Genomic DNA, 27,245 nt, shown 5'->3' with positions numbered 1-27,245 from the left:
TTTTTTCTTTTTAATCCTTGATAGATGTACCACCATTTGCTACTCTGCTTACATGTTGCATGGCAATAGGTTATTTGAAGTTTGTAATAAAATCTATGTAAACAACAACATTGTATGTTGGTATGTATATATATATATATATATATATATATATATATATATATATATATTCACTTCCTTCATCTAAATACCCAGGAACAGAATTGTAAGGGTCATACTGTTAATATGTAACTCTGTTCTCATAATCTTTGTTACTGGTAATCTTTGTGGTTAGTATGGAAGACAGAGGTTGACATTGTGTCAAACATGGACAAGGCGATAGCAGGTCTATCACTTTGCACCATATTTTTTTTGAAACAGGGTCCCTTACTGAACCTGGAACTCATGGATTGGCTAGACTGGCTGGCATCCTCTCAGATCTGCCTCTGCAGTGCTGGGATTACAGGTGTTTGCAATCAAGGTCAGCTTTTTATGTGACGCTCAGGATCCAAACTCTGGTCCTCATGCTAGTACAGCAGGTATTTTACCCCGTGGGCCATCTCCCTAGCCCTTTTTGTTAGGATTTTAAACTTTAGCAATTCTATGGAAAGTATAGGTGGTTTGTGTGTGTGTGTGTGTGTCTGTGTGTGTGTGCTTGCATGCGCTCATGTGCACATGGTGTATTCTGTGTGTGTGTGTTTGTGTGCATATAGAAACCAGAAGTCAATGCCAGTTGTCTTCCTGTCTCATTCTCCATCTTATTTTGGAGACAGAGTCTCTTGCTGAATGTGAATTTCACTAATACAGCTGGATTGGTTGGGAAGGGACCCCCTAAGGAACCTCCTCTTTTGCCTTCCAGTGTTGGGTTTGCAGGTACATCTTTGCCCTGCCCATCTTTTTTTTTCAGGCTCTCATGCTTATATGGCATGTACTTTATCCACTGAGCCTTCTCCCCAACTACAGTCTTTTAAATATTAGCTATTTTATTAGATGTAATTATAAGTTGAATTTACTCAATAGGTAATGTTTTTTTTTTTTTTAGAGAATTTTCATAATGTGTTCTATTAATTTGTATATTTTCTTCTAAGAAAAAACTTTATCTCTTTCAAAGTCTTTCAAAGAGCAATTATCTTAACCTTTGGCTCATTTTAGAAGGTTGATTCTTATACTTCTACCTCTTCAGAGTAACATATTCTGTGTACAAATCTTCTAACAAGTCAGTTCTGAAAATTGTCCTCCTTGGCTGTGGATTTCCTCTTCATTTTTTCTCGTGTCTTTCAAAGAGCAATTGTTCTTAACCATGATGATGTCGATTTTTATCATGTTAAAAAGTACTTGTGCCTTTTAGGTCTTGATTTAGAAAGCTTCACTCTGTCCAATTTTCCAAAGATTATTTTCCTGGGATTCTTTCTAGAAAGTTTCCAGATCTAACATCTAGTAATCTTACTAAAACTTACTAAATCTAGTAAGTTTTAGCTTTTTCACATAGGGTGGATTTTCAGTTTACTTGTGGGTTTGAGATAAAGTTTTTTCTTATGGAAACATCCACTTATCCCTCTACTATTTGTATGCAAAATTTGAATTTTCACTTGGAAACATTCTAAGGAGCTATTCTGTGGACTTGACAGTTAATCAGACCATGTTTTATTTTTTGTGTTTGTGTATATAGAGTTATACATGTATGTATGTATACGTAGAGGTCACAGGAACATCTCACATGTTATTCTTCAGATGCACTCTCCTCCTCTTTGTCATCGTCCTCCTCCTTTTTATTTTTTTGTTTTTTTTGGAGACAGGGTTTGTCTGTGTTGTTTTGGTGCCTGTCCTGGATCTTGCTCTGTAGACCAGACTGGCCTCCAACTCACAGAGATCTGCCTAGCTCTGCCTCCCAAGTTCTGGGATTAAAGGCATGTGCCATCACTGCCCGACTCTCTCCTCGTTTTTAGAGATAGGGTCTCTTAATGGGACCTAGGGATTGCTGATATGGCAAGGCTGCATGATCAGGGAGCCCCAGGGATCTATCTTTGTCTCCCAGTGCTGAGATTACAGACACATGCTGCTGTACCTGGCCTTGTTTAAAAAACAAAACAAAACAAAACTGAAAATCAATTTTTTTCATACAATATATTCTGATTGTAGCTTTACCTCCCCCAACTCCTCCCAGATCCTTACCACTTCCCTTCCTTTGGTGATTTGAATGAAAATGGCCCCCATAGGTCTATAAGGAATGGTGCTATTAGGAGGTGTGGTCTTGTTGGAGTAGGTGTGGCCTTTTTGGAGGAAGTGTGTCACTGGGGGTGGTCTTTGAGGTTTCAAATGCTCAAGCCAGGCCCAGTGGCTCTCTCTCTTCCTGCTGCCTGTTGATCCAGATGTAGAACTCTTGCTCCTTCTCCAGCACCATGTCTGTCTGTGTGCTGCCATGCCATGATGATAATGGACTAAATCTCTGAACTTTAAGCCAGCCTCAATGAAATGTTTTCTTTTATAAGAGTTGCTGTGGTCATGGTGTCTCTTCACAGCAATAGAAACCCTAAGACACCGCCTATCCAAACCCACACCTGTTCTTTCTCACCCTCTGTAGAAAACAATGATAAAAATAATAAAAATGAAAATAATAAAAAATAAAATAAAACAAAAACAAAGTGGACTAGGACAAAACAAATAAGCAGAAAAAAAAAGAGTCAAAGAAAAGTATAAAAAGCACATATCAACACAGAGACACATGTTGGCACACACAGAAATCCCATAAAAACACTGAACCAAAAACCATAATATATGTGACAAAGATCTGTAAGAAAAAAAAGTCCTGGCAAAGCATATGAGACAAAGAACCTCCAAAAATGCCATTGAGTTCGTTTTTTTTTTTTTTTTTTTTTTTTTGGTTTTTCGAGACAGGGTTTCTCTGTGTAGCTTTGCGCCTTTCCTGGGACTCACTTGGTAGCCCAGGCTGGCCTCGAACTCACAGAGATCTGCCTGGCTCTGCCTCCCGAGTGCTGGGATTAAAGGCATGCGCCACCACCGCCCGGCTCATTGAGTTCATTTTATGTTGGCCATCTACTGGTGCACATGGGATCTACCCTTAAGAGTGGTTTGTATAACCAGGAGAAAACTGTTATTTACTCTGCAAGCAGTTATCAATTGGAGATAACTTCTGGGTTAGGGATAGGGGCTTGTGTCCACTTCCACTTTCAGTGCTGGGACTCTACCTCACCCAGACTCATGCAGGTCCCATGTTTGCTGCCACAGTCTCTGAGCTCAGATGTCCATTGGTCCTGCTGTGTTTAAAAACCTTGTTTTCTTGGTGTCCTCCATCCCTATTGGCTCTTATAGTCTTTCTGCCTCCTCTTCCACACAGTTCCCTGAGCTCTGAGGGAAGGGATTTGATAGATATATCCCATTTAAGATTGAGTGTCCCAAGTTTTCTCACATTGTCTAGGTGTAGGTCTCTGTATTTATTCCCACATACTGCAGGAAGAAGCTTCCTGATGATAACTGAGCAAGACACTGATCTGTGAGTATAGCAGAATGTTGTTAGGAGTCGTTTTATTGCTTCATTCCTTTATCAGAACAATAGTATTTGGTTTTCCCCTATGTTCCTGGCCTATCTAGTCTCAGGTTCGTGGCCACCCAATCAGATCGAAGCATGGGTTCCATCTCATGGAGTGGGCCTTAAATCCAACCAGATGTTGGTTAGTTACTCCCACAATCTTTGTGCCACTATTGCACCATTGCATCTTGCAGGCAGGTCACCATTGCAGATCAAAGGGTTTGTACCTGGGTTGGAGTTTATCTTTCTCCTTTGGTAGCCTTCAGAGTACCTTCCAGTACCATGAACACTAGTTAGAAGGGGTTAAGGTTCTAGGTTGTCACCAGATCAACTTATCTGTGTTCAATGAGTTGTATAGGTTTTTTTTTTTCAGCAATAGGGCCTTGCTGTCAGTTTGTGGAGAGCAACCAATAGCCTTGGCAATAGTCTGGGTTGTTTGGAGATTCCCATATGGACCCTTTGGCCAACAACTCAGTTATATGTAACTCGTTACTACAACTGAAGGCTTCATTTGGTCATGAGAGATGTCCATTTGGGGATCCATTTTCTGACATTATTTGGGGGATTCCACTTAGATCTCCTTCATATATGTATATGTTTTATGAAGCTTCTACTGTATTAGGTTTCCATATGACCCCCTCAAATGGCTCTTAGTTTTAGCTGTCCCTCCTCTCATTTATCCCTCCCTCCACCTTTCCTTCCCAGTCCCCATTTGATCCTCCTGTTCTAATCTCCCCTGCTCCCCATCATTCATCCACAGCTTTCTATTCTATTTTACCTTCCTGGGGAGATACATCTTTCTCCCCTAGTCTCTTACTCTCTACCTAACCTCTGTGGTTAAATGGATTGTAGCTTGGTTATCAATGACTTAACAGCTGACATCCACATATAAGAGAGTACATACCATATTTATCTTTCTGGGGTTGGGTTACCTCACTCAGGATGATTTTTTCCTAGTTCTATCCATTTACCTGTGAATTTCATGATTTCATTTTTAACAGCTGAGTAATATTCCATTTTATAAGTATACCACATTTTCTTTATCTATTCTGCTGTTGAGGGACATCTGGGTTGTTTCCAGTTTCTGGCTATTATGGATAAAGCTGCTATGAACATAGTTCAACAAGTGTCCTTGTGGTAGGATGAAGTGTCCTTTGGGTATATGCCCAAGAATGGTATATCTAGATCTTGATATAGATCAATTCCCGTCTTTCTGAGGAATTGTTAGACTGATTTCCATAGTGACTGTACAAATTTGTACTCCCACCAGCAATGGAGGAGTGTTCCACTTGCTCCACATCCTCTCCAGCATAAGCTGTTGCTTGTGCTATTAATCTTAGCTATTCTGACAGGTATAAGATGAAATCTCAAAGTAGTTTTGATTTGCATTTTCCTGATGGGTAAGGATGTTGGACGTTTCGTTAAGTGTTTCTCAACCGTTCAATTTTCCTCTTTTGAGAATTCTATGTTTAGGTCTGTACCCCATTTTTTAATTGGGTTATTTGTTTTCTTGATGTGACTTTTTAAAAGTTCTTTATATATTTTAGATATTAGCCCTCTATCGGATGTGTAGTTGATTAAAATCTTTACCCATTCTGAGCATGGCACTTTGTCTAAATGATGGTATCCTTTGCCTTGTGAGATTTTCCCCATGAAAGCCAGTCTTCATGGAGGAAGCTATTAGGTCAAATCTAGCTTGAATTCTCCTAGTCCTATGTTCTACATACATGGTATCTTCAGCGATCAGACTCACTTTCAACTTCTGGGAGGAAACCAATGACAACAGCAATAGCATATATTGTGTTTTGGGTATCGCTTCAACTCCCTGGCCAACAACTTGAAAGGAGGGTACTCATGTGTTGTACTGGGATTTTTTAGGGTAGTCTATATCTCTAGAGGCAGCATTATCACACCAAGTTGCATAACTTCAATTAAAAAATATATGTGGATGCAGCCAAGTGGTGAGTACACACCTTTATTCTTTAGTACTCAGGAGGCAGAGCCAGGCAGATCTCTGTAAGTTGGTGGCCAACCTGGTCTACAGTGTGAGTTCCAGGACATCCAGAGCTATACAGAGAAATCCTGTCTTGAAAACTATATATATATATATATATATATATATATATATATATATATATATATATATATGCAAATACATTTATGTGTATTATAGGTAATTTTAGATAAATATAATATAATGATTCCTCTTGGCTTTTTTCAAATATCCTTAGTGTTATTTTTCTCTTTCCCCTCTCTTTCCTGTATTGCCCACTCTCTTTCCCCAATTAAATCCCCTCCCCCCTTTCCCATTACCTCTATGCTGCTGTTCCCTTCCCTAGAGCTCTGCCCTATTTCTTTATCTCTTATTTCTTTCCTGATTTCTGCAGTTATTCCTGGTTATGTGCTCACACCTGAAGATTTGGAGCCAGGAACTGCAGATGAAAGAGAACATGCAGTGTTTGTCTTCCTGGATCTGGATTACCTCAATCAATATAGTATTTCTTAGTTCCACCCATTTTTACCTACAAATTTTGTGATTTCATTTTTTTTTTACATCTGAATAGTATTTTATTGTGTATATGTGCCACATTTTCATTATCCATTCATCAATGAGAGGTTATTTAGGGTATTTCCATTTCCTGGTTATTGTGACTAGGGTGATAATGAACATTGCTAAGCAAGTATCTGTGGAGTAGGATGCGAGTCACTTGGTCACATGCCAAGGAGTGGTAGAGCTGGGTCATATGGTAGATTTACTTTTAGCTTTTTGAGAGTTCTCTACACTGATTTCCAGAGTGGCTGGACCAGATTGCATTCCCTCCAAGAGTAAATGAGGGTTCCCTTTCCCCCACATAATATCCAACATTTGTTGTTATCTTGTTTTTAGCTATTCTGATTAAGATGAAATCTCAAAATTGTTTTAATTTGCATTTCTATAAGGACGATGAACACTTGTTGAGATATTTTGTAGCCACATAGCCCATTTCTTAATTGGGCCATTTCCCCCCCCCCCCCCCGAGTTCTTTATATACTCTGGATATTAATCCTGTCAGATGTATATCTGACAAAATTCTCTTTTGTGGAATTGTTTTTCAATGGATTAATTGTTTACTTAGGTATATGGAGTTAAGCTTTTCCTACTAAGAGCACAGGGGCATTACTGATGGACCAGCACTCAACACTGGTTGTGACTTTGTGCTGCTCCCTTGAGCTTCCCATTAGAGGCATGTTCTTTGATATGAGGATGGGCCTAATGGCTGGTTCTAAGTCAGGGTTGTCTTCCTCTGTTATGGAAATAGGACTTAATTGGAGGTCAATTTTGATGAATAAACATTAGCATAAAGTTTCTCAGCAAGTCTAAACTTCAATTATGGTACACAATTTTCTTTCTTACAGTGTCTAACAAGCCTGATTAGTACAATACTTATCTTCCAGTCATATTGGAGACAGCGCTCCTTTAGCTAAATTATACTTTGTGTAACTTTATATTTCCTAAGCAAGTTTATTATTAAATCCATTAAAGCATCATTTTACTTCCTCAAGTTTTGCTGGTATCAATTTAACAACAGAAGCTGAAGAGAAACAAATGTGGAAAGGCAGAGGAAGGAGTTTCCTCCACATGTTGATTTTGAGAATTCTGTCCTCCATAAGAGTAAGCTAATGTATTTGCACTGTTTTAAGCCACCAAACTCATGGTACTTTGATTCAGAAGTGATAGGAAACACATAAGGTGTTATCTTACAGTTATAGTGTAATTTCCTTTTTCTCCTTATATGTGCATGTGCATATGTATGTGATTGCACGTGTATATATGTGCATGTGCATGTAGAAGCCAGAGGTCAACTTGGATGTTGTTCCTTAAGATGACCTATACTTTGTTTTGAGAGAGGGTCTCTAGCTGGGCCCTGAGGCCCAATGATTAATTCAGGCTGATTGGTCATTGAACCCTAGGGATCCTTCTGTTTTTGCCTCTTCAGTGCTGAGATTATGAGTTAACTGAGATTTTTGTCCTTGCTCAGCAAGCCCTTTAGCAAGTAAGCTATTTCCCTGATCCTATATTGCAGTTGCAAGTACTATGGTACTTGGAGACAGATAGACTTTCTCCTAGTCTCTGCATACCTACTGAAACAGAGCGAAGAAACACAATAACTGCTCTTGACGTTCTTGTAGAAAGTGGAAGGACGGCTGATAACACTGTGGAAAAGATAAGCAAAGAAAACAGAGGTGCTATTTTACACAGAGTTCTAAACTCTTCCTCCAAAGAATCTCACAGCGTTTATGACTTGTTTATGTATTTAAAGATTTTATTTATTTATTTCATTTTTATAGGTATTTTGCCTTCATGTGTGTCTGTGCATATGTGTATGTCCGGTGTAGACTGAGGCCAGAAGAGGTCATCAGATCCCCTAGAACTGGAGTTAAAGATGATTGTGAGCTGCCATGGATGTGCTGAGACTTAACCCTGGGTCCTCTAGAAGAGCAGCCAGTGCTTTTAACCTGGTGCAATCTCTCTAACCCCTCATAGTGTTTATGACAAGAGGTGGTGCAGAATCTTCCTTAAGACAAAATTCCAGTTCTCATTGTCTTTTCACCCTCTCACAATTTGCAATAATTTATAGAAGCTGTTCTTTTATTTTTTCCATGCAGAGACTGTACACTTATTTTCCATAGAACAACTCCTACAAAAAAAATCCCACCTTTGGAAGCTTGTCCCCCAAATATACTTTCCTCACAACCCCAATAAGAAGCTTTTGTGTAGAGCAAAGCCATGAAGTTCTACATCTTCAAAATGTGCCTCTCAGCATCTTCTATTGCATAGGAGCTGTGGTTTTATGTGTGTGGGTTCTTGGTGACACCTCCCTGGAGATTCTGAATGACAGAGCTACCCAATAATACTCCACAGGCATTCCTCCAGAAAGGAACAGCATGCCTTTGAACAGACCAGCTTGCCATAGTATACCTGCCACAGCCTAAAGAGACCCAGAGGCAGTACTTATCCAGCTGGCTTGTCCTCTTTAGGGAAAGTGGGAAGATAGTTCTGCTGCATTCTCTGCAGATAGTGGTGTGGCTTCCTTTCTCTCCTCTCCCTTCAGCCCCTCTATCTCTCTTCTTCTCCAGTAGTCAGCTAATCTTAAATGTCTTATTTCAGACTTCACAACAGACATTCATGATCTTTATGCCTTATGTGACTCTTCCAAACACTTTAATAACACGAGCTTTCTCTCAGCATCCACTGGCCACTTGTGCTGCTACTGGGGCTTCCAAGTATATTTTGTGATGTACGGAGCCCTCTGCATGACTATTTCCTCTCCAGAAACATAAATATATATTAGTATCCTTCAGTGTGTGCAAAGAAGGATTCCCAAGGATGCATGTTAGACATGCATACACATTGGCTCCCACCCAAGATGCTGAGTTAGCAGATTTAGGCTAGCATCTAGGAATTCACATGAATAATAAACTCACCAGGTGATGGGGAGGCAAGTGGTCCTTCCTGCCCCCAATTAGTAGAATTTTTTAGGGGGGGAGGTACGGCATTTCGGAGCACCTTGTCCACGTGACCTGGGATTGTCTTCCTCATATAACCATCTAAGTAGTCCTAGTAATTAACCCAATTATTTACCATTATTTTGTTAGGTTGGCATTCATTTTATTTTCATACTGGATTGAACTCTGGCCCTGCAAATGCTCTATCATGGTTGACATTCCAAATGCATACATCATTCTTTTTTTTTTTTTTTTTGGTTTTTCGAGACAGGGTTTCTCTGTGTAGCTTTGCGCCTTTCCTGGAACTCACTTGGTAGCCCAGGCTGGCCTCGAACTCACAGAGATCCGCCTGGCTCTGCCTCCCGAGTGCTGGGATTAAAGGCGTGCGCCACCACCGCCCGGCCACATCATTCTTAATATGAGGAAAACTGGGCTGGAAGAGAGCTTTTGTGTTGATGTTTTGGCTTTTCCTGTTCCTGTGACAAAACACTACAACAAAAGTAACTTAGGAAGGAAGGAGGGAAGGAAGGGAGGATTTATTTGGGCTTGCAGTTGGAATGTACTATATATTATGATAGAGAAGTCCTGGTGATAGGAGCTTGAGGCAGCTCCTCCTATGGTACCTGCAGTCGGGAAGCAGAAAGAGGTGAATGCTTGACTTACCTTTTCTTTTGTACTTAGTACAGGACCCCAACCCACAGAATGCTGTAGACCATAGTTAAGGTGGGGGGGTCTTCCCACCTCAATTAACTGGATCTATGCAATCCCTTACAGACATGCCCAGAAGATAACCTAATACAGATAAGCCCTCACAGGCATGAGCAGAATCTTTTCTCCTAGGGGATTCTAGATTTTGTCAAGTTGATACCATTTACCATCATGATTGTTAGTTACTGAGCATGTATGAGGATCTGAGTTTCATCCCCAGAACTCATGTAAAAGCTGGCCATTGTTGTGTGTGCTTGAAATCCCAGTGCTGGAGAGGTGGAGACAAGCGAATCACTGGGGCTCACTGGTCAGTCAGACTAGCTTAATTGGTGGACTTCAAGCCAATGAGAAATCCTGACTCAAAAAAAACAAGGTAGACAACTTCTGGGGAGTGACATCTGAGGTTAAAATCCAGTCTTCACATGTATGCCCTCCCAAATATGCATATCCCAGGCACACTAAAGAAATAAAAAAATGGAGAAAACAGGTTCAGCAAATAACAGAAAGTCATAAAGCTATGTGTGTACACAGATAAACCCACAAGCCAACATCACCCAATGTCTCCATCCTCTTACTAGGTACTCAAACATATACAGTGTTACCGAGGTTGTTTTGAGGTCTTGAATTTTAGTTTTGAAAAAACGCAATGTCTAACTCTTCCTTTTTTGCTCTCCATAGCCCAAATTAGGGTAAACTCTTTGATGTACACATTCATTTTCAGTTTAACTGCTCATTTTGAAAACTTGTAATGTCTAGTTGTAAAACTAGAGTTTATATTTGTGGAGCCAACCAACTTTAGATTGGAAATATTTAAAAAATTGCACCTGTGCTATAAGACGTGTAGACTTCTATCTTGTCATTTTGCCAAACAATACTGCATGGCAGCTATTTACATTATGCTAAGTAATTAATTATAACTGGTTTAGAGATGATTTAATTTACTTATGAAGATAAGTGTAGGTTCCGTGCACACACCACAGCATTTTACAACAGGGATGTTAATGTCCTGGTATTATGATGACTGCATGTGAATTATTGGAACCAACACACTGAAGATATTGAAGGATGACTGGAGAATCCTTTCGGACATGGCTTCAAAGACAAGTTGCACAAGGTGACCCTCTGAGGGAATGAATACACTTTTTAGTCTGACAGTCAGGAAAGGCAATACATGAATTGTTCAGTTTAGCCAGAGACTCAATAAGCTTGGACAGTGCATCTTGCTCTTTGTGATTCATGGTGGAATGACTTTGTGAATATTTATATTTCAGGCAATATTTACATTTAGCCCCTCAACAGTTCTATACCTAAAATGAACCAAAGGGAAGCAAATGAAGGAAGTAAGGTTTCCTACCAAAAAAAAGGAAGCATTGCAACCATTTTACTATAATTGTTAAGAGTCATGGGGGGCTTGGCCTGGTGTTCCTAGGTTCTTGGCCTCTTATTCAAGAATGCAGTACAGCTTCACACAGTTCACACAGTATCAAAGAAACTGTGTTCAAAGCAAAGTAGTAGTAAAGATCAGAAACACTGTCAAGATTGACAGAGGACCACATGAGTGAGGCTATGAAAGGGTTCCATTTTAACCTTGGGATTTTTTTATGGGTCTAAAGGAGGGAGGAGCTGGTTACTAAGGGAAAGAGTTGGGTAGATCTTTGTTTTGACTGACACATTAATATATATATAACCATTTTCCAAACCAGTCTAGGCTGGATTGGCCCCTTAACCTTTAGACCTAGACATAGCTAGAGTAAGATTGAATAGAACCTGTTTAAACTTCAGGATTGTTAAGAGGAGAGGAAACTAGCCCATTGTTCAGAGGGGGGTATGAGCAGTTTAATGTAAGTATAGGTCCTGTTCTGTTAGCATGTTGCTAGGTGCATTGTTCAGTGAGGGCAATATATGCATAGCATGTACAGGTGAAAATCTCTGGCTTCCAAGTGTATTGTTAGAAGATGAGCATGTCAAAAAAAAAGTCAGTGGTATTTTTGGAAGATTTTTTGTCTTGTCATACTTTGAGCACTTTTTCTTTTTTCTTTACAGGTCTTTTGCTTATAGATTATGGTTTCCAGTTTTTGTTTTTTTATGGGATTTCTGTGTGTGTTAATGTTTGTTTCTGCGTCTACATGTGTTTCTTGTACTTTTTATTTGACCTTTTTTCTGTTTGTTTTGTCTTATTTGGGTTTGTTTTTATTTCATTTTAGATGCCTGTTTTCTAATGAGAGAGAGAGAAGTAAAGTATGTGGATTTGGTTGGGTAGGAAGATAGAGAGGTTGGAAGGATCTGGGAGGAGTTGGGGAGGGGAAAACATGATCAGAGTATATTTTATGAAAAAAACTATTTTCAATAAAAAGAAGATGAATGTGTGCATAGCCCATATGAAGTGGAGGCCAAGGTTACTGAACTATTTTCTGTGCTTGCCTGTCTCATGATCAACCACAACAAAGATTCTGGGTTAGAGATCTAATTTGGTCCTGACTAATTTTTTTGACATAGCATCTCTTTATGTTGCCCTGGCTGTCTTAGAACTCATTATGTAGACCAAGCTGGACTCAAAGTCACAGAGATCTGCTTGCTTCTGTCTCCCAAGTGTTGGGATTAAAGCATGCACCACTACCTCCAGCTGAGTAATTTTTGAAGTAAGTTCTGCAGAGGATGGCACATTAAATAGGATCATGAGTTCAAGGTTAGCCTGAGCTACATAAGACCCTGTCTCAAAAAATGGGATGTTTAGTGGTAAAGCCTAGCACGCACAAGACCCTAGGTTCAATCCCCAGTATCACAAATTGACATCTCCAACATAACAGAAAAGCAACATTTCTTATAAAAGATAAGAAATGAGGTATCAGCACTCTCGAATAATCATTTCTTCTGTCCTCCTTCTCCACATCTCACTCTGTACTCTGTTTTAAGATAGGGCTCATGTCAACCAGACTGGTGTGGGACTCATTATATAGCTGAGGCTAGCCTTGAACTTCTGATTTGCCTCCATTTTTCAATCACTGAATTTCCTGGGTGAGCCACCAATAATGCTTGGTTTAATGCAGTGCTGGGGATAGAACTCAGGGCTTTGTACATGTTAGGCAAGCATGCTACTAACTGAGCTGTATTCCCAGTCCCTCAAATAATTTTCTTTTGGCATATGTTAATGGAAAATAGAACAACTACATAATATTTGTGTGCGGAAAATAATAGCCAATTTGTGCACACAGTCTCACTAAGAAGTCAAGTTCAAATTCTTTGTCTGTGGATTTATCTTCTTCTTTTACTCCCTACTCCAGATAAGGTCTAGTCCCTGTATAGTCCTGTTTATGTGTGGGGTTTGGTACCCACCTTCATGGTTTTTTTTTTAGTTGTTTGTTTTTCTTAGTTTGTTGGGGTTTTTTTTTTTGTTTTGTTTTTGATTTTTCAAGACAGGGTTCCTCTGTGTAGCCCTGGCTGTCCTGGAGCTCTCTCTGTAGACCAGGCTGGCCTCAAACTCACAGAGATCTTCCTACCTCTGCTTCCCAAGTGCTGGGATTAAAGATGTGCATCACCACTGCCCAGAAGTTTGCTGTTTTTTCAAGGGTTGGGTCGCCTGTCTGATATTAGTAGTTTTCAGTATGTTGTAAGGAGAAAGGACAGCAATAAATATGTTCCTCTCCCCAGGGTATTTGGCAATATCTGGAGATTTTTATGTTGTCATACATGGAGAGTTATGTTAGTCCTTTTTTTCTATGATAAAATGCCTGATATTTAATAAATAAGTGAATACAGGAAGGATGCATTTTTGGTTAATAGGCTTTGGAGGTTTCACTTCTTCCTTCTGGAAAGGATGTGACAGAGTAGACCAGCTCAAACCTTGTCTGGAAACATTTTTCAGATGCACCCAGAGATGAGCTTTACAGAGCCTAGGTACCTGCCAAGTGCAGTGAAAACAATCATCAGGATGGACCGTCATGAAGGTGTAGAGGCCCAAGGATGTGCTAAACATCCTACAGTGCACAGAACAGTTGGCCCACACCCATGGTGATTTGTCTCAAATGGAAAAGTGCTGACGAAGAGGAATGCTACTTTACATATGGCATTGCATTCTCACCCTTTCTGGTGTTTGCTTGTGACGCTAGGCAAAATGAACATATCTTGGCAAGAATTTCTCCTAGGTGATATATTTTAGTTTAATTATTTTTTTTTGTGTGGTATGTGCATATGTGTGTAGATATCCATGTCCATGCCACACATGCAGAGACCAGAGGTATTGAATATCAGGTTTCTCTATTGAGTTCTACCTAATTCCCCTGAGACAGGATTTCTAGGTAAACCTGAAGATTATTATTTTATCCAGACTGCTGGCCAGTAAGCTGCCAGGACTTACCTATCTTGGCACCACTCCCTTTCTGTGGGATGTTCTGTATGCTGTGAATGTGTTGCTCTGATTGGTTGATAAATAAAAGCTGATTGGCCAGTAGCCAGGCAGGAAGTATAGGCAGGGTGAACAGACAAGGAGAATTCTGGGAACAGGAAGGCTGTCAGGAGATGCCAGCCTGCTGTCCATGGAGCAGCATGTAATGACACACAGGTAAAGCCACAAAACACGTGGCAACATATAGATTAACAGAAATCGGCTGAGTTTAAGTGTAAGAGCTAGTCAGTAGTGAACCTGAGCTAATGGCCAAGCAGTTTTAATTAATAAAAGCCTCTGTGTGTTTACTTGGGTCTGAGCGGCTGCGACCAGGTGGGACACAGGAAAACTTCAGCTATACTCCCTGACAATGCTAGAGTTACAGGCATGATTGGCTATCTCTGGCTTTTTTATATGGGTGCTGGGGATTCAAATGCAAGTCCTCATGCTTGCATAGCAAGATCTCTTACCCACTACACCATCTCCCCAACACCTAGGTAGTATGTACTTCTTAACATGTTATATCTGGTGGAAGGCTCATAGTTAAGCTGTCCCAGTTTTTCTTTGTACTGTTCAGTTTATCACTTGGCTAAGGGATGAATGTTACAGTATTTTTTGACTTCTAAATTGGCTACACATTTACATTCTACTCATTAGTCAGTAGGTGAAACCATACGCAGGATATTCTCTCTTACACCACACTCACACACACATGCACACACTTATAAGCCATCTTTGCTATGAGTGATTGTAGTGTTTAAGATAAGCCTTCACAAAGAATTATGCTTCCTGTTATTTTTAGGGATGTTTTAGGAGAATCAATCTTATTACTCTTCTTTAAGTAACACACAACTAAACCTGGATATTTTTTTTTTTTTGCCACCTGGGAGATTTAAAGTGAAAGATGACATTTTTGAGTGAAGTAAGAGGAGGATTATCCCTTAGAAATACAGTATGAACAGGGTTTTCTAAGGTGTTAAAGAGAGATTTTGCAAATGCTTTCCACAAAGCCCCTGTGCGATCTTGGTCTCTCCCTTCACTGTCTTGGTAGTAAAGGTAAATACATCTCTTTCCCTCCCCTCTTCTTTCATATACTCATTATGTATGGATATTTTATTTATTTCCCATCCTTGTCTTTTAGATTAATGAATTTTTTTAGATATATTTATTTTATTTATGTGTGTGGCTGTATTGTCTGCATGTATGTATATACACTTTATGCATGCCTGGTACCTGTGGACTTCAGAAGAGGATTCTGGATCTCTTGGAAATGGAGTTACAGATGGTTATGAACCACTTTGTGGGTTCTGGGAACTGAACCTGGGTTGTTTGCATGAGCAGCCAATACTGTTAACTCCTGAGACATCTTTCAAATCTCCTCTTTTGGTTTTTTGAGACACTATGTAGCTCAGTGTCCTTAAACTTGATATCCCCCTGTCTTGGCCTCCTGAGTAATGATATTATAGGTGTACATCTCCATGCCTACCTCTGATATAGGTTTCTCTCTTTCTTTTTTTTATTTTTTATTTTTATTTTTTTAGTTAAGGTCCCACTATGTAGTTGTGGTGGGCCTGGAACTTGTTTTGTAGGTCAGGCTAGTCTCAAATTCACAGAGATCTGTCTGTCTGTGTTTCCCAAATGCTGGGATTAATAGAATGTGTCACAAGCCTAGCTTGATTTGAATCTTTAAAGGACCCAAATAATTTAGAAGAGAAGCCCAATTGATTGGCATTTGGAGACATCAAAACAAAGATAAACAAATCATCTTTTCTTCTGCACATAGATGCTCTTGCACATGACTTCTTCAAAATTTGACCTAAGTCTATGTCAGGAAAGGGAGTGATTTTGAACAAAATCTGGATCTGTGTTTCCCAGGAATTTTGCCTGAGAAGTCAGGCAACCTCAGGGAGGTCAGGTCAGGTATGTCCCTGAGTTAAGTGGTGGCCAAAGGATCAGTTACCTGGCTGTAGAAAAGACTCTGCAAAGATGTAAACACATCAGTCAGATGGTTCACAGCCCTTGTTTCCTACTATGGTTTTATCTCCTTGTGCGCTGATTTACCTCATCAATCAAAATCACATTGTGGAATGCATCTTAGATTTATAACACATGTGTAATTGTGTCTGGCACAGCTAGAAAACCATCAGGGGGCCGTTATCATGAATTAAACTCCAGACTTGCCTTGAGTTTCATTCATTTTTTTCATAGAAATCCTCGATCCTCACCTGCTCCTGCCCTCCTGCCCAGCATCTTGAATCCAGTTTGGTCATCCTCCTGTTCTTGGCTGTGAGGTTCCTTCACACTGTCGTTGTTTTTCATGCATTGGAGATTTTTGAGGAGATTGAGTCAGGTATTTTGCAGAATGTTCTTCAGTTGTTTTACTGATGATCCATGCATTGAACGGTTTTAAAGAGAGATAAGGTGATTTTGTCAGGGCCCAACCTTTAAGGCACATCCTATCTAGTGATATTGACCTTGGACACCTGGTTAGGTGACAGGGCTCTGTATTGGGAACCCACTTTCTATTTTCTCTTTCCATATTCTATTCTCTGGCCTTGAATTACTAACTTTGTTGTGACCATTTTTTGAGTATGTGTTAATGAGTGTACAGGTGTGTGTGTGTGTGTGTGTGTGTGTGTGTGTGTGTGTGTGTGTGTTGAGGCCAGAGAACAATGAACAGTCTCAGGTGTCACTCCTCAGGTGTTGTCTTCCTTGGTTTTTTGAAACAGGAAATCTTACTTGCCTACAGCTGGCTCACCAAGCCCTAGGAATCTGTCTGCCTCTGCTTCCCCAGTGCTGAGATTACAAGCACAGGCCACCATGCCTGGCTTTCTGTGTGGGTTTAAGGGATCTAGGCTCAGGTCTTCTTCATGCTTTTAAGGCTAACACTTCGCCAAATGACCCATTTCTCCAACCTATGACTATTAATTTTAAATGTCTTTTTTTGCTTTCAAGGATAGAGCTGAGTTCGTGCCTGTAAATTATAACTGGGATTCTTGAAGTTCAGAGGTAGCATTTTAATTACCAGGCAGATTCATGAGAGAAGAAAGACACTAAAGTTAGTAAGAAAGAGTTTGCCTTAGCAGTTACAGGCACCACTGAGATTGTCTATGAACTTGAGTGAAATACTTACATATTGCTTGTAGTTGTTGCCCAGCAGGAACATTATGAACACATTTATTGTCTGTCTTCATACAGCATGTATAATAGTGCTCTATGCTTCCTGCTCTAACCTCCATTGTGATGTTTCTCTCCCATTTTACAAATAAGAACATTGAGACTTATGTAATTTCTTATGTGCAACTGTTGAAGATAACCAATGAACTCTCTGAATAGGCTGCATCACAATAAAACTCCAGTTTCCCCCCATTGGTTAATAAATAAGCTGCTTTGGCCTATGGCAAGGCAGCATAGAGGCAGGAGAGAAATCCAAGGAGAGAGACAGGAAGGAGAAAGGCCGAGTCTTGAGAGATGCCATTTGCTACCACCTAAGAAGCAAGATGCCTGCAGATGGGTAAAGCCACAGAACATGTGGCAAAACATAGATGAATAGAAATGGATTAAGTTATCAGAACTAGCTAGCAAGAAGCCTGCCATAGGCCATACAGTTGTAAATAACATAAGCCTCTGTGTGTTTACTTGAGTCCGAGCATCTGCAGGACCATGGGTGAGAGAGATTTGTCTGGACTGTGGCGGGGGTGGGGCAGGCAGGACTAGAGAAACTTTTGACTACAACCTGCTTACAGTGTTCAACCACTTTCCTAGTCCAAAGTCCCAAAGTTTTCTGCATTCCTCCAAAAAACAGCATGGTCAGGCCTGTGACAACAATAGCCTACTCTCTGGTACTAACTTCTGCCATTATTACTTATATATTGCTGTGATAAAACACCATGACCAAGGCATCTTACAGAAGAAATAATTTATTTGGGGATGCATTTTAAGAGGGTTTGAGGCCATGACATCATTGTGAGGAACATGGCAGCTGGCACAAGACTGGAGCAGTAGGTGTGAGCTCACTTTTTGAGACAAATGAGGAAGAGAAAGAAAACACTGGGAATTGATAAATTTTTTGAACAATATGGTCTGATGGGCTAATATATTTGAAAGCACCAGACAGAAGGCTTTGAGTCACATGGAATGAGAAGGAGGAAGTGCATTTAGAAGGTCTCCTCACAATTGCAGAAAGGATGAAGTCAGTAGGAGAAGACTACTTTTTCAGTGCCTTTTTGTTTTATTTTTTTGAGACACGGGACCTTGTCAATCAGTCTAGAATGTCTACTTAGTATGTAGCCCAGGCTAACTTTGAAATTGCCATCTTTCTGCCTTAGCTTTCTGAGTGCTAGGATCACAGGTGTTTATCATTACACCCAGCTTCAGGATATGCTTTTAACATTTTTTCCATTTGAGGATACAGTTCCTGATGTTGACCATGGAGCTTGCCATGTTTGTTGTTGGAAGCACATACATGGCATATAGATTCTGGCTATCTATATGGCATTTAACAGTGCCCTGCAGGTAGTGGATGCTCTGTGCCTTTTATGGGCCTGACATGGGTCAGAAACCAGAACTTCAAGGCTTCATTAATTGCTCAAGGACTTCAAACTGTTACAAGGAAACAATGGCTCTTGCCAAGTGTAGCAATTTTTTTTTTGCTATATGGCAAGGACTGTTTTACAATGACACCCTTAGCTCCAAATGGTTTTCTTCAGTTGAATGCCAATAGCATATTCTCTTGGGTAGGGCACCTCATGCCTCCCATATTTCACTCCCTCCAGGTGCTCCCAGAATAACTCTTCAGACTCCACTGTGATTATTCGAATGAAAAGACTCTATCTCAGTCTGACCTTCTAGCCCCAAAAGGAGATAAAAGAAAACCCTCCTCCTCTACAGACAGGGCTAATTGCATCTTTGCACCGTGGAAATGAATGATATTTTAAGAAGTAAAATCTCACTCTCTTAGGAGTTGAACAAGTACCCTCTTAGCTTCTGCAGAAGTTTCCACAGCAACGCAAGTTGGAGTACTTCCCCCACTTCCCAGCCTCCCCTAAAATCTGCTCCAACAAATTGTCTTAGAAAAAGAGCTGGCAAATGGTGTCTTTCACTGGCTGAGAATGTCATTATCTTTGATCTGTGTAAAAGCAGCTCCCAAATGAGATGCAAACTGGCTTGCTTTTAAGAAATCAAGTCGTGGGAAGAATAAAAGCTATCAAACTGGAGTTCTCATCCAGCCAAATGGGATTCAGAACTAAAAATAAAAGCCTCTTTTCTTCTGTGGGGAAGAAATGAAACCCAGCCCTGACTGACCCTAGAGGCCATGGTAGCCAAGCCAAGCATCATTGAGCCCCTTGCTTCCTACTAGCTTTGGCTCCGATGTGAAAAAACATATTTGTCTTAGTTATGTCTCTTGTTGCTGCAACAAAACACCTGACAAAAGCTACTCAAGCAAAGCAGAATTTATTTTGCCCCAAGGTTCCAGGGTGCTATCATGGTGGGAAGTCATAGTGGCAGGGGCTTGAGGTGGCTGGTCACATTGCTGTGGCTACTCAGCTCACTTCTTTTTCCTGCACTCCATAGCCTCAAACAATAGAATGATGCTGCCCATATTGAGGGAGGGTCTTCCCACCTCAATTAACCTAACCTAGGTAATCATTCACAGACATGCCCAAAAGTTTGTTTTCATAGTGATTCTAGCTCTTCTCAAGTTGGCAGTCAAGCATTGGCTTGAGTTTGTGCTCACCTTTTGGAAATCACTTTTGAATGTCAGTGAGCTGAAGAGCTGAATTTTGAATCTGTTGTTACCTACCATGACTCACATAGATAGAAGTGTAGTCTAGCTGGTAAAGAACTGGCAGGATCTTAAGAGATTATTTTTATCCTTTAAAAATATTTGTTATTTTTAATTATGTGTCTGCATGTGGATATGTGCACGTGAGTGTAGGTGCCCATGGAGGTCAGAGTTGTTGGATCCCCTGGAGCTAGAGTTAGAGACATTTATGAGCTGCCTGGCATGGGTGCTAGCAACTGAACTCTGGTCCTCTGGAAAAGCAATGACTGCTCTTAATTGCTGATTCATTTCTCTAGCCATGAAGAGTTAATATTTAGCTACCCCAGACCTTTATTTCACTGAGAAGCAGCACAAGCCAAGTGAAGCTGGTAAGGCCAGTGACTATAGAAGGTCAGGGGTCTCTTGACTCCCATCATTTGTTTTGCACTGCCAGAGTTCTGGTTATTTATGTAGACAGCATTTGCCTTCATGAGAAAGACACCCTTGTTCTGAAATTCTTCACTGGGTTCCTAAAGTGTACTTGTATCCATGTACCTGAGGTAGAGACCAGAAAAACAAAGAGTGATGACCTGTCTTTTCGATGCATTCTGTCTTGCCGCCACACAACAGGGAAGGGACCAAAGCAATGGTGGTTGTCTTATGGTTTCTATTGCTGTGATAAAACATCATGACCAAAAACAACTTAGGGAGGAAAGGCCTTATTTCATCTTATACTTCCAGGAAACACTCCGTTGATGAGGAAAATCAAGGCAGGAACTTAAGCAGAGTAGGAACCTAAAGGCAGGAAGTGAAGCAGAAGCCATGGAGGAATACTGCTTACTGGCTTGCTTCTCCTGGATGAATAAACCCGCTTTCTTATACAATTTAGGACCACCTGCCCAGGATTGACATTTCCTCTGTGTGTGTGGACTGGGCCCTCCCACATCAAGCATTAATCAAGAACATGCCTGACAGACTTGCTTATGACCCAGTCTTATGGAGGCATTTTCTTGGTTGAGAGTCCCTCTTTCCAAATAGCTCTAGCTTGTGTGCTGTTTACATAAAAACTAACCAGGAAAGTGACCAAGCATTTACAACAGTTTCTGAAGTGCCCCTCACAAGGACTCATGACAAAATGTCCCTCCTTTAGTTTCTTCTCCAGTTGCTATGAGAAAATACTGACAAAAACAACTTAAGAGAGAAGAGTTTTTTTTTCCTGATGTGTGCCATCCATCACAGTGAGGAAGTTAAGGTAGCTGGAGCTTGAAGCAAGTGGCCACATGATACCCATAATCAGGAAACAGAGAGTAATGAATGCATGCTGCTGCTCAGCTCACTTTCTGTCTTGTACTGTCCTGGACCTCTTACTGAGGGTATAGTTCTGCTCACAGTTAAGATGGTCTTCCCATGTCAGCCAACACAATCAAGATGTACCTCCACAGACATTGGCAGAGACCCATGTCCCATGTTCCAGGTGATTGTAGATCTTATCAAGTTAAAATTTGAGATTAACCATCACCTCCACCCCTCACAGTAATGGAATTAGTTTTCACCTTCCATTCAAGTTATTTTCTGATATTTTGGCTTAGGTATAGGGATGCTGTTACAGGTAAGAGGTAGTCTTTTGGAAAACAACAAATAATTGTGCCCTGGTTGTGGCAGACCCAAGCTAATTTGCATGCCTAATTTGACATTTACTGCCATCTGCTGGAGCCCCTGAGAGGAACTTTGTGCATCCTTTTGAGTTCTTCCATATTGTCTTTTGCCCTCTGCCATCCTTCCATGTCTTAATGACAGCCTCCTTGCCAAGTGTCACGTTAGCCCCTCAGTTTGGTATGTCCTAGATATATGCACACACACTCTCTCTTTCTTTTATTAAAAATTTGAGATTATAACTATAACATCTCTCCCTTCCCTTCCCTCCCTCCAAACTTTCCTTCATACTCCTCCTTTCTCTCTTTCAAATTCATGACCTCTTTTTTCATTAATTGTTGTGGATAATTAATGCAAGATCAGAAGTATATGGTCATCCCTGGCTAGCATGCTTTACATAAGACCTTGTCTAAACAAAAGTGCATTCAATACATAATATTTTTAGTGGTGATACATGGTCCTACATTAAGTATGGGTTTTAATTAAATGGGTTTAATTAATTTTAATGTCTTTATTGCCTGCCATATAAATAATTTCTAATTTTAGGAAGTACATCTAACGAAGTTTTAAAGAACATTTAATTTGCTAAATGACTATCTTAGCAAAACTTGAAAATGATGCCTCTTTCATTAGCTTTGATACTGTTCCAGTTTAAGAAATTGCTGACAGGGCCTAAGAGCCCCATGATGAGTGTGGGTGTCTGGACTTGGTGATGTGGTTCCAGCTGCAGTCAGCTTCAGTTTGGAGAGATAGGTCGAGTAGGTCATAACTGTACATGCATTTTTGTTAATTTGTGCAGGATGTAGCCAAGGTGAAAAGAAGATGGGCAATTGTTTTGAGTACTTGAATTGTTCACTCATACCATGTATACCCAGGCTCTTTGTGGCTCCTAAGGATGGGGTTATTTAAGCCTATGAATACCACTGGGATAGTTGGGAATTGATAATATTTTCCCCTGACACTAGGTCATCTCCAAATGTTGGAGTTGTCAGGAGGAGAAGGGTGGGGTGCTTCTGGCTTCTTAGAGTCAGGTCTGTTGCTATGAGAAACAACGGTCCTTACTTCATATTAAGAGTAATGGAGAATCAGAGTACTGAAAGTGAGATGGATTTATATTTGTTTCTGCAAAAGTCTGGAGTTAGCCTGGACAAAAACAAACAAACAAAAAATCAAAAAAGAAGTCTGTCATACTCATTTGGCACAAGATAGTAGTTTTGATGCTTCTAATGGCATTTCCCTGTCCCTTTTTGTTTCTTATTGGCTGAGTTCTTTAGGAAAGTTCTATTTTCCTTGTGTCTGTAACTTTTCAATCCTAGGATGAACTGAGAGTGTCTAGACAAGCAGGTGCCAGCTGCCACCCAGGGAAGACAAGGGCTCAGTGCCCCCTGCTTCTCTAATTCTTTTATGAGCTCTAAATGCACCTCATACTAAAAATGGGCCACAGTGATTTATTTCTTACGTCAAGGACATTATAACACACAGGGCAGCTCCCACTACAAAGGATCCTGTCCTTTATACATGCACCTCCATGTTCGCTGATGATCTAGTCACAATAGCCAGGAAATGGAAATAGCCTAGATGTCCATCAGCAAAAGAATAGATAATGGAAATGTGGTACGCGCGCGCACACACACACACAGAGTAGAATTTTCCTCAGCTCTGCAGGAGGGAGATGGATAGGACTGGAAAGGATTGAGGTAAGTGAGGAGACCCAATCTCATAGAGGCAAGCATCACATGTTAGATCTCACATGTGGATCCTAACTCTTAATGCTTCTATATATAGAAAGGAGTTGTGAGAGTGGGTATAGAATATGAAACTAGACAGGAGACCAAGAAGGGGAAGAAGAGGTGTTGAGAAAGGAGGGGAGGGCAACAGGTCACATGAAACATGGAAGCAGAAAGGATTCTACTATGGGTGGAAGGTTGAAGGAAAGGCAAGAGGCTGGGGAGAGAAACAACAAAAACAAATTGTGATTGAAAAAGTCACAAGATGCCAGGTGGTGGTGGCACATGCCTTTAATCCCAGCACTCAGGAGGCAGAGCCAGGCAGATCTCTGTGAGTTCAAGGCCAGCCTGGACTACCAAGTGAGTTCCAGGAAAGGCGCAAAGCTACACAGAGAAACCCTGTCTCGAAAAAACAAAAACAAAACAAAACAAAACAAAAGTCACAAGGAAACCTAATTCTTTCTAAACTAATTAGGACAAAAAAAATTGGACCAAAGTGATTCAGTTATTTATTTATTGGTTACTAAATGTCAATGTTCTTCAGGCTGAAGAAACCCTCACCCTTCCCATAAAAGATCACTAGTTGGTTAATCAAGACAGAATGGAGTTCCTTTAATTAATTTACTTTGCATTTTAAAATACAGACTTTTATTTTTGCTTGTATGTGTATTGTGTGTGTGCATGCCTCTTAGAATCTGTTAAGTTCCTCTCGATCTAGAGTTACAGATGGTTGTAAGTTGTCTGATGTGGTTGCTGGGAATCAAACTCAGGCCCTCTGTGAGTGGCAAGTGCTCTTAACTGCTAATCCATTCCTCCCACCCTTAAATTTTTACTTTTTAAAGGTAACCACTGTGTCTTTCTTCTTGTATGAGTATGTGTGTGTATGTATGTGTTTGTGTATGCGTGTGTGTATGATGCATATGTACACATGAGCACGGAAGGTGGAGGTTGCATTTTTGGTTGCGGTGGGGGAGGGAAAGAGTCTTTCAGTGAACCTGGAACTCGCTGATTCAGTTGGGTTTCTGGGCCAGCAAATCCAGGGGCTCCTCCTCTTCTCACCTCACCAGTGCTGGGATTATAGGTATATGCCATTGTACCCAGATTTTTACGTTGGTTCTATGGTAGAACTCAGTTCCTCATGCTTGCATGGCAAGAACTTTGCTGAGCCATCTTTCCAGCCCCACAACTTACTTTCCAATCATGTACGTGTAACTTCTTCAGGGAGCTACTTTTCATAAACCCTTCCTTTGTAGGGACCGAGCTTGCACACCTAGGTCATTGTAGAGCCCGCACATTCAGTAGAAAGGGCAGGCACAGAAGGAACACCTCTGCACACCGATTCACTTGTTGCCAGCAGATGTTGCCATTAACTGCACGTGCCCTCTCTCCACTGTCAGCTTGCCTTTCTTTCCTTTGTGTTGTTCCCCTTGCTACGATACAGCGGCAACTTTCACAAGAAGTTTCTTGTTTTATGATGATGGGGGTCTAACCTAGGTCTTGGGTTTTGCTAGGCCCTGAGCTATGTCTCCAACTTTCACAGATCGAATATTATTAAACGTCATGTACTTTTTCAAGCTCTACATCAGTGCTCCTGAATTTCTTCCCCCCTTCCTTGCTCTTCCTCTCCACTATCTCTTCCCTCTTCTCCTATCCTTTATTTTTCCTTACATCATGTATTCATTGTGAATGGTGCTGTGTTGCATAACATTTTCAAACAAGTATATGTTGTATATTGAGCATATTTCCTCTGCCTCTCTCTCCCTCCCTCCCTCCCTCCCTCCCTCCCTCCCTCCCTCCCTCCCCCCTCCCCCCTCTCTCTCTCCCTCCCTCTCTCTTGCTCTTTTTTGAAGATTGGGCGTCATGTAGGCCAGGGTAGTCTCTAACTCACTATATGCTGAGGATGACCTGGTATTCTGACTTTCTTGCCTCTACCACCTGTTTGCTGGAATTATAGGCATGTACTACCACTCTCACCTCTAAATTGATTTTGAGTTTGTTTACATGTGTACACATGAGCATGGAGGGTGGAGGTTTATGTCAGGTGTCTTCCTCAATTACTCTTTGGTTTATTTTTTTGGGACAGAGTCTCTCACTGAACCTGGAGCATGTGCGTATGGGTGCATGTGCATGCTTGTGTATGTAGAGGCCACAAGTTGTTGACATTGTATATCTTCCCTGATTTCTCTCCACCTTTAAAGTTGCAGCAGGGACTCTTAGTTGAACCCAGAGCTTACTAATGTGGCTACTGTAGTTAGCCAGCTTGCTCTGGGTGGTGGTGGTGGTGATCTCCTGTCTCGGTCTCCTGTGCACTGGGATTACAGATGGTTTTCCATGCCCACTTGACATTTATGTGGGTGTATGGGATTCAGACTCCAGTCTTTATGTTTGTACAACAAGCACTTTACTTGCTGAGCTATCTCCTCAACCCTTAAATGGCTGTTTTGATCCAGCATGCATATGCACTGGCCATGCAGTGGCTGTGTCTAGTCTGAATGCTAAGGTGCTTGTTGTGTTCATTAGTATTGTTCCAGAAGATTCAGTTGAAGCCCTGTTCTGGTGTGTTTTTCTATTATATTGCATTCTTCTCCTTTTCTTCTATAAACTTGAATAAAGAAGAAATAAAAGGAAATTGTAATACTATGTGAAACAGTTCCCATAAATATAACACAACAACAGTAAAAATGAAAGCAGCTGGTTGTGGTAACATGAAATGCAGTGAAACCATCCAATCTATATCAGCTCTAAGACGGGTAGAATTGGATGGATTATCAAACAGGAAGGAAAAGAAATTTAACAAGCATGGATAACACATGGTTGGTATGCTACTATAGCCCATGTTTAAAGGGCCAGTGTGCTACTCAGTATTTATGTGTTTGACTCTAAATAACAGATGTTGTCTGTGGTATGGTGTTGCACACCTGTAACTGTAGCACTTGGGTGGCTGAGGCAGGAGGATTGCAAGCTTGAGGTCAGCTTATGTAACAGGAGACCCTGCCTCAAAGAACAAATGAAGTACCCCCACAGCCAGCCAAATCAGACCAACCAAACCAGGTCCTTCTTCACATACTGCGAAGATCTGTTGCTTACTTATTCACTTCTGTCACACCGACCTTTGACATACATTACCAGGACAGTGGAGATGAAACTATTTGGCAGCTTACAGTGCTCAGTTCAGATGCCACAATTTCTGTAGGTAAAAGGTCATTGTCATACATGAAGCAAGACAGAGTGATGAAGCAATAATATTTCTACTTTGATTCCCAAGCCGCTGCTGTTTCTTTTTTTTTTCTTTCAAAAAAATCTTCCTTAATTTGAGATATAAATGGCCATTTAAGCAGTGGTTTTCAACCTGTGGGTCACGACCCCTTTGAGAATTGAACAATCCTTTCACGGGGTCACTTAAGACCACCAGAAAACAGATATTTACATTACAATTCCTTACAGCAGCATAATTACAGTTATGAAGCAGCAATGAAAATAATTTTATGGATGAGGGTCACCATATGAGGAACTGTATTAAAGGGTCTCTGCATTAGGAAGGTTGAGAACCACTGCTTTAATGGAACTGAATGTCTTAATGTTATACCAGTGGGGTGAATTGCATATAATTAATCTTGCAACTCATGTACTTTTATGTTGCCTATTACTTGAAGTCTAGACAGTATTTAAACACACCTTGATGTTAAAATGAGAGAACCAAAACACAAGGTGTACACACAATTGCTTTTTCCATGTCTACCCACTTTGCTCAGTTTTCACATTTCATATTAGTATTTTTTTTGAAACTGACTATGATGTTTATTTAAAGAGCTGCCTTAAATTCTTTTGGGGAATAAGAGTGAGAGTGTGGTAAGGAGTCTGGAAGTTGTTTTTAAAATCAAGGTTGTGGATTGTGGACTCTGATCCAAACAGGCATTCCTTTTTGAACACTACAATTTCCTAGCAGCTCATGTGACTGAACAAAAACTGTAAAAACTAATTTCTGTGTGTGTATGCTGT

This window comes from Peromyscus eremicus, chromosome X (assembly GCF_949786415.1).
Source record: "Peromyscus eremicus chromosome X, PerEre_H2_v1, whole genome shotgun sequence".
In the NCBI taxonomy this organism is placed as follows: Eukaryota; Metazoa; Chordata; class Mammalia; order Rodentia; family Cricetidae; genus Peromyscus; species Peromyscus eremicus.
The sequence above is the reverse complement of the archived record's forward strand: the minus strand, read 5'-3'. Positions refer to the sequence as shown.